This window comes from Macaca fascicularis, chromosome 10 (assembly GCF_037993035.2).
Source record: "Macaca fascicularis isolate 582-1 chromosome 10, T2T-MFA8v1.1".
Taxonomy (NCBI): Eukaryota; Metazoa; Chordata; class Mammalia; order Primates; family Cercopithecidae; genus Macaca; species Macaca fascicularis.
In genome coordinates this window covers 38,522,501-38,528,753 of record NC_088384.1, presented here as the reverse complement: position 1 = coordinate 38,528,753, position 6,253 = coordinate 38,522,501, and positions in this window count along the sequence as shown.

Sequence of the window (6,253 nt, the reverse complement as noted above, 5' to 3'; positions counted from 1 at the left end):
GCAGTGAGTTTGGTTTTGATGGCACCACTGCCAGGGTGACAGAGTGAGACGCCGTCTGTAAATCAGTCAAGCAATCAATCAGATCACTGCAAGGAGCTCTCTATGTCTTACTTTCAATAGGTGTCTCTTTAGGCCAAGCAGGCATGGTGCCTCACGCCAGTAATCCCAGCACTTTGGGAGGCCGAGGTGGGATGAAAGAAGGAAGGAAGGAAGGAAGGAAGGAAGGAAGGAAGGAAGGAAGGAAGGAAGGAAGGACAGACAGAACAAAAAGTTTTACAACCCTTTTTTTCATAGTGTCAGGAATTTACAGATAACACAAGTAGTTTAGGTCAGGGGCCGATGTTATTAGTATTACTTTTTTTTTTTTTTTTTTTAACTCCTACGGCCTGGTGGTGGTGCCAAGGTTGTCTGGCTATTTATCTGACTTTTGTTTGTTTCTAACGTTTTGCTTTCTCTCTTTCCTCCTGTCTTGTGAACTAGGCAAGGTGGGGGGAGGAGGGCAGCAGGAGCAGTAGAGGTCTCCTTCCTCATCCCCCACTTTGAGAATTTTCACTAATTAGTGGGCGGGTTCCCTTTCATTTTTACTTTTTGGGTCTTTTTTTTTTTTTTTTTTTTTTTTTTAAGACGGAGTCTTGCTCTGTCACCCAGGCTGGAGTGCAGTGGCCGGATCTCAGCTCACTGCAGCCTCCGCCTCCCGGGTTCACGCCATTCTCCTGCCTCAGCCTCCTGAGTAGCTGGGACTACAGGCGCCCGCCACCTCACCCGGCTAGTTTTTTTGTATTTTTTAGTAGAGACGGGGTTTCACCGTGTTAGCCAGGATGGTCTCGATCTCCTGACCTCGTGATCCGCCCGTCTCGGCCTCCCAAAGTGCTGGGATGACAGGCTTGAGCCACCGCGCCCGGCCAGCAAGTTTCTATTACAAGTAATACACTTACAGTGAGGGTTTTACATTTTCTACAGCTGGAAACTCTTTTCTAAATGAAGACCTAGGATCAAACCTGTGTTAAACCTGAACAGGCACATGTACTAACTTTGTCATGTCTTAAGCAGGTTAGTTTTTAACTGGGCCTTAAAACCTTTTTTTAGCAAGTAAAACAGTATTTTTTAATCAGAGAAGTTTTTACGAGCCCGACGCTTGAACTTGCGGCGTCTGTTTGGGGAAAGAGTTGGTTAAAGTCAAGTTATCTTGAGGCATTAACCCTTCTGCTTCTCCAGGCCATTGGTCTCTTACGTGAGCCCTTCTATCAACATAACATGAAGAAACATCTAGGCTGCCAGCAATGTTTTCAGCCTACTGAGGAAATAGGTTTTTTTCTGTTTTTTTATTTTTATTTTTTAAATTTTTGGCTAAAGGAGGAGGTTCTGGTAACTTCTGGTTTATATGTTTAAAGAATGACTGAAAGACCTTGCGATCGTTGCTGGGCTGGACGGGTCTGGGTTTCCTAAGCAGTACGTGTACAGTGGGGACACCTTACATAGGTGTTTCTTCTAGCATGGTTATGGGTGGGGGGGGGGGGGGGTGGTAACAACAACAAAGCAATGTATAGCATATTCATATCCAGCAAGGACGAAAGAGGTCCTTACCTGGGAAAAAGGTTGAATACAGCGACAGAACAATAGGAAAACAGTTAGTATTCTAGGAAAACTATCTGTCTTAAGATTTTTAACTACATTGACTTGCTTGATGAGTCCTCAAGCTTCGGCCGTGCATAGACTAGTCAGCTGCCGGTGTGTGACTAGAGCAGGGCTTGTGGTCCTCAGCAGCAGCTTGGTCTCGTCTCAGGATCAGCCGGGCTGGATGATCTGCGTCCTGTTAGCCGGTCCACTTGTCCTGAGCTGTCGGTGTTAGCTGACTGTGGTGGATCCAAGACGCAACACCTGCAACTTTAACAGCAGTGGGAGTGGACAAGGTTACAGTATAGGGCTCATCCTATATGGGTTGTAGAAAAATTAGGTTTTACTTTAAACAGAGTCCCTAGATTTAAATGGGTGTCAGGCTCGTAGGCATTATTTTTCTTCATTTAATTATGAACACTTCGTATGGCTATTTTGAAAGGCTGCATTTGCCTTTTAAAGGTTAATTTCTTTAGTTTCCGGAGGTCACCTTTTATTTGACCTACGATTTGCGGGTGGCCAACTGAACACAATCTTACAGGGCAGATACCTAGTTTGTTTGGTAGGGGTGCACCTGACTCGGAGGAGGACCGTAGGCAAAAACCTGATTTTATCTTAAGTGAATTTCCTGGCATATATCTATATATCTATATCTATATCTATATCTATATCTATATCTGTGTGTGTGTGTGTGTATGTGTGTGTGTGTGTGTGTGTATATATATATACATCTATCTATCTATCTATCTATCTATCTATCTATCTATCTATCTGTCTATCTATCTATATCTATATATGGCAACCCTTTTTTTTTCGTTTTGTTTTTTGGTCGCCAGTAGCTGCTCGCTCGAGTGTCCAGTTCATGCGTTCCACCTTTTGTTGAACTTTGTGGCCGATAGGCTGCGTGTAACCTCTGTTGTATTGTTAACAGTCTTGTTAAATCTTGCACTATTCCAGCTACAGCTACAAATGCTGGCCTATTGTCTGACTTTAAAATCAGAGGTAGTCTTAAACCTGGGGATAATGTCTTTTAACAGTACTTTAGTCACTTCTTGTACTTTTTCTGTCCTGGTGGGGAAAACTGTAACTTACCCTGAAAAGGTGCAAACAAGCACTAGCCTCCAGCAGGGGGCAGTCCTGTAAAGTCTATAAGCAAGTTTTCACAAGGTATGGCTCTTTTTCCTGTTTCAGTTTCTTAGAGGAGGAGTTCCCCCCTCCCCCCATCCCCACCCCCACTCCGCCCCTTTGTCACTGTATCTAGTGGCTGAGCCTTCAGTGAGAAATTGGAATCCAGATACGGCAGAGTCTTGCTGTTTGTAACTTCTAATGTGACCATGGGCTCCTGGGAGCCTAATGAGAAGGTGCCTAGTCTGCCCTAGTCTTTACATTCTTCAGCTCCTGTCAGCCTGATCAGATGAGTGTCTGGTTCCTCCAAGGTGCAGCAGCCCTTGGCCGATGGCCTCTTTGTCTTGCGGCCTTGGCCATTTCCTGTATTGCCTTCTGAACATTTACCCTTCTAGAGTCTTTTTTTTTTTTTTTTTCCATCTCGCACATTAATCTCTCTCTAGCCTTGTCCGGCTCTGGAATCCTTGCCTAACTTGACTTCGGTCATGTCTACATCCACGTCCGCGGCCTCTCACAATGCTGCTTTCCGCCCCCCCCCCCCCCCCCCCGCGTTCTCACGCTCCTACGGCCAGCTGGTGGGGCCCGAGAAACGGCACGGGCCCTGCCCCCGCCCACGCACTGCTGTCTGTCTCTCCTGTTTTCTTTTGATTCTCTATCTTTACACTTGCTTTTAGTCTTTCTTTTTCTTTTGCTCTTTTCCCTGTTTTCTAGAGTTTAACAGGCTCTTTTCTTTATACACTTGGAGGGTGAAACAGGCATACCGAGAGTCAGTGTAAATGTTTACAGTCTTACCCTCACCGAGTTCTAAGGCCCGGATTAAAGCAATGAGCCCAGCTTAACGACAGCGTCCAGGGTTACCACCGCATATTCTGCACATCTCTCCCCTCGTGGGTTGGTGAAGCTGTTCCCGTCCACGCATAGCTCCTAGTGTACTGATGCCCAAGGCTGGTCCCGGAGGTCAGATCTGCTAGAGTACACTGGAGTCCAACACCTCTACACAGTCATGCTCGACAGGGCTCTAGCTGTCGGGAGCAAGGCGGTGGGTTCAGGGTGTTCCCAGTTTAGTAGCTCAATGGTTGAAAAGGGCTGATAGATGAAAGTCTGTTGCCCACCCCCCTCCCCCCGGGATGTGGGCCTGGTCATTATAATAGACAGGTCCTCGTATCTCCCTGAGAGGCATTTACAGAGCTCGAGTAAGACCAGATCTGAGATGGCCCACTTGACTATCTCGACTTCTTTCCTTGGCCTCTGGAGGCTCCGATCCTTCCCTTCGAGGTGAGACCTGGGGCGTGTCAGCTCCTGAATCTCATTTCTGAGGGGGTTGTTGGCCTCGGTGAAGCGGGGTAGGCTGGGAAACATGGAGAAAGAATCTGTGTTATCTCTCGCGGCTCCCGTAAAAACTGGCTTCTCTTGCCGTTTCCTGGGACTCCCTTTTTAAAAAAACTGTGTGTCTGCCGGCGAAGCCGCTCTTACTTTTACTTTTGGCTATTTTGCACAAAGTTGTTAAACAGGGCTAAATTAACGCTGGCTTTGTCTATAATCTATTTCGCCATGAGTCCCTATAAAGGAATTTGATCTAGGTACACAGGCTGTCCTCCGACCCCGTCACCACCTGAACTACACGGCCAATTGTGCTCTGCCTATAGTTCCTTCCGTGGGCCATCCAACAGCAGAAGAGGGCAATTCTAATTCACCCAGAGTTCGTGACCTCTAGGGGGTTAACTGAACTCTATAATCTCCTGCAAAACCTTTTGTAAGGTTCTGTAACATGCATTTTAGTAGGGTAAGTTGTGACGACTTGATGACTTTCCTTTTATTTTTCTTTTTGAAACGTTTTTAAGAGGGCTCCTAGCGGAGTGGGCTTACTTTGTGTCTGACCTATGTTTCTCTCGAGACGAAACAACATTCACCCTACGAGAAGGAAAGGGTAAAAGGTCACTCAGTCACCTAATTCACACTAAATCAAAATGAAAGCTAAAACCAAAGTGTTGTTAAGGGCACACCTGTTCGTCAAGCAATTTAAGCCAAACCAAAATCAGGAGCAAGACCAAAGTGGCAATCAAGGCAGGCCTGTTTATCAAGCAATTCAAGTCAAGTCAAAATCGAAACCGAAACCAAAGTATCAACCAATGAATTCAAGTCAAGTCAGAAACCAAAACCAAAGTGCCGGTAGAGGCACGCCGTGGGTGATCAGGCCACGCTTCCACTCAAACGGAGTGGGGGAAGTTCCAAAGAGCAGTCTCAGCAAGTTTCAGATGTCCGGACTGAAAGTGCCAGTTCCTTCCCAGTGTCCAGCCACTGTGCCGATCCTCCACGGGGGCGTGCTGTGCACTGCTCTTTGGAGGCGAGGCATCGCACCGGGGCAGACGCCTACCCGGCAGCACTCTGAGGATCCGCATCGCTCAAGCTGGCCAGAGTCCCCCGCAGGGATGCTCTACAGGGCAGGCATAAGCCGCCTGAGGGGCTGCCTCGACCCTCCGTGCATCACCAGCTCGCTTCCCGGTGAGGGAACCCAGAAATGTAGCAGGACAAGCCGCAGACAAAACTCCTGAGACACCGGATTAAAGAAGGAAGAGGTTTTTCATTCGGCCGGGAGCGTCGGCAGACTCGCATCTTAGGAGCCGAGCTCCCCGAAAAAGACTTTTTTAAAGGCTTACAACCTCAAGGGTTGCACGTGAAAGGGTCGTGACAAATCGAGCAAGCGTGGGAAACGTGACTGGGGGCTACCTGCATCAGCTAACAGAACAAAAAGTTTTACAAGGAATTCACAGATAACAGAAGTAGTTCAGGTCGGGGGTCGATGTTATTATTATTACTTCCTCTTTTTCTTTTTTTTTCCTTTTTTTTTTCTTTCTTTCTTTCTTTCTTTCTTTTTTTTTTTTTTTTAAATCTCCTAGGGCCGTGTGGTGGCACCAAGGGTGTCTGGCCATTTATCTTGCTTTCGTTCCTTTCTAACTTTCTGCTTTCTGTCTTTCCTCTTGTCTTGTGAACTAGGCGAGGTGCGGGGAGGAGGGCAGCAGGAGTAGTAGTGGTCTCCTTCCTTATTATTATTATTTTGAGACAGAGTCTCGCTCTGTCACCCAGGCTGGATCGCCACGGCACGATCTCGGCTCACTGCAACCTCGGCCTCCCCGGTTCAGGCAAGTCGCCTCCTTCGGTGTCCCGAGTAGTCGGGATTCCAAGCCCGTGCCATCAGGAGGCCTGGCTAATTGTTACACTTTTCATAGAGACCGGGTTTCACCATGTTGGCCAGCCTGGTCTCCAACTCCTGGCCTCAAGTGATCCGCCCGCTGCGGCCTCCCGATGTGCTGGAATTACAGGCATGAGCCACCGTGCCCGGCCCACCCAGATAATCTTGTTAATAAATGGTAGAGAAGGGGTTTCCTCAGCCGCCGGGTGGAGGGAGGGTGGGGTGTGGTTTACTCAGCCTGCATGCTATTAAGGGGGTAAATTAGTGTGGTTTGTGAACTAGATGTGGAAAGTGTGTGGGGTGGGTGTGTGTGTGTGTGTGTGT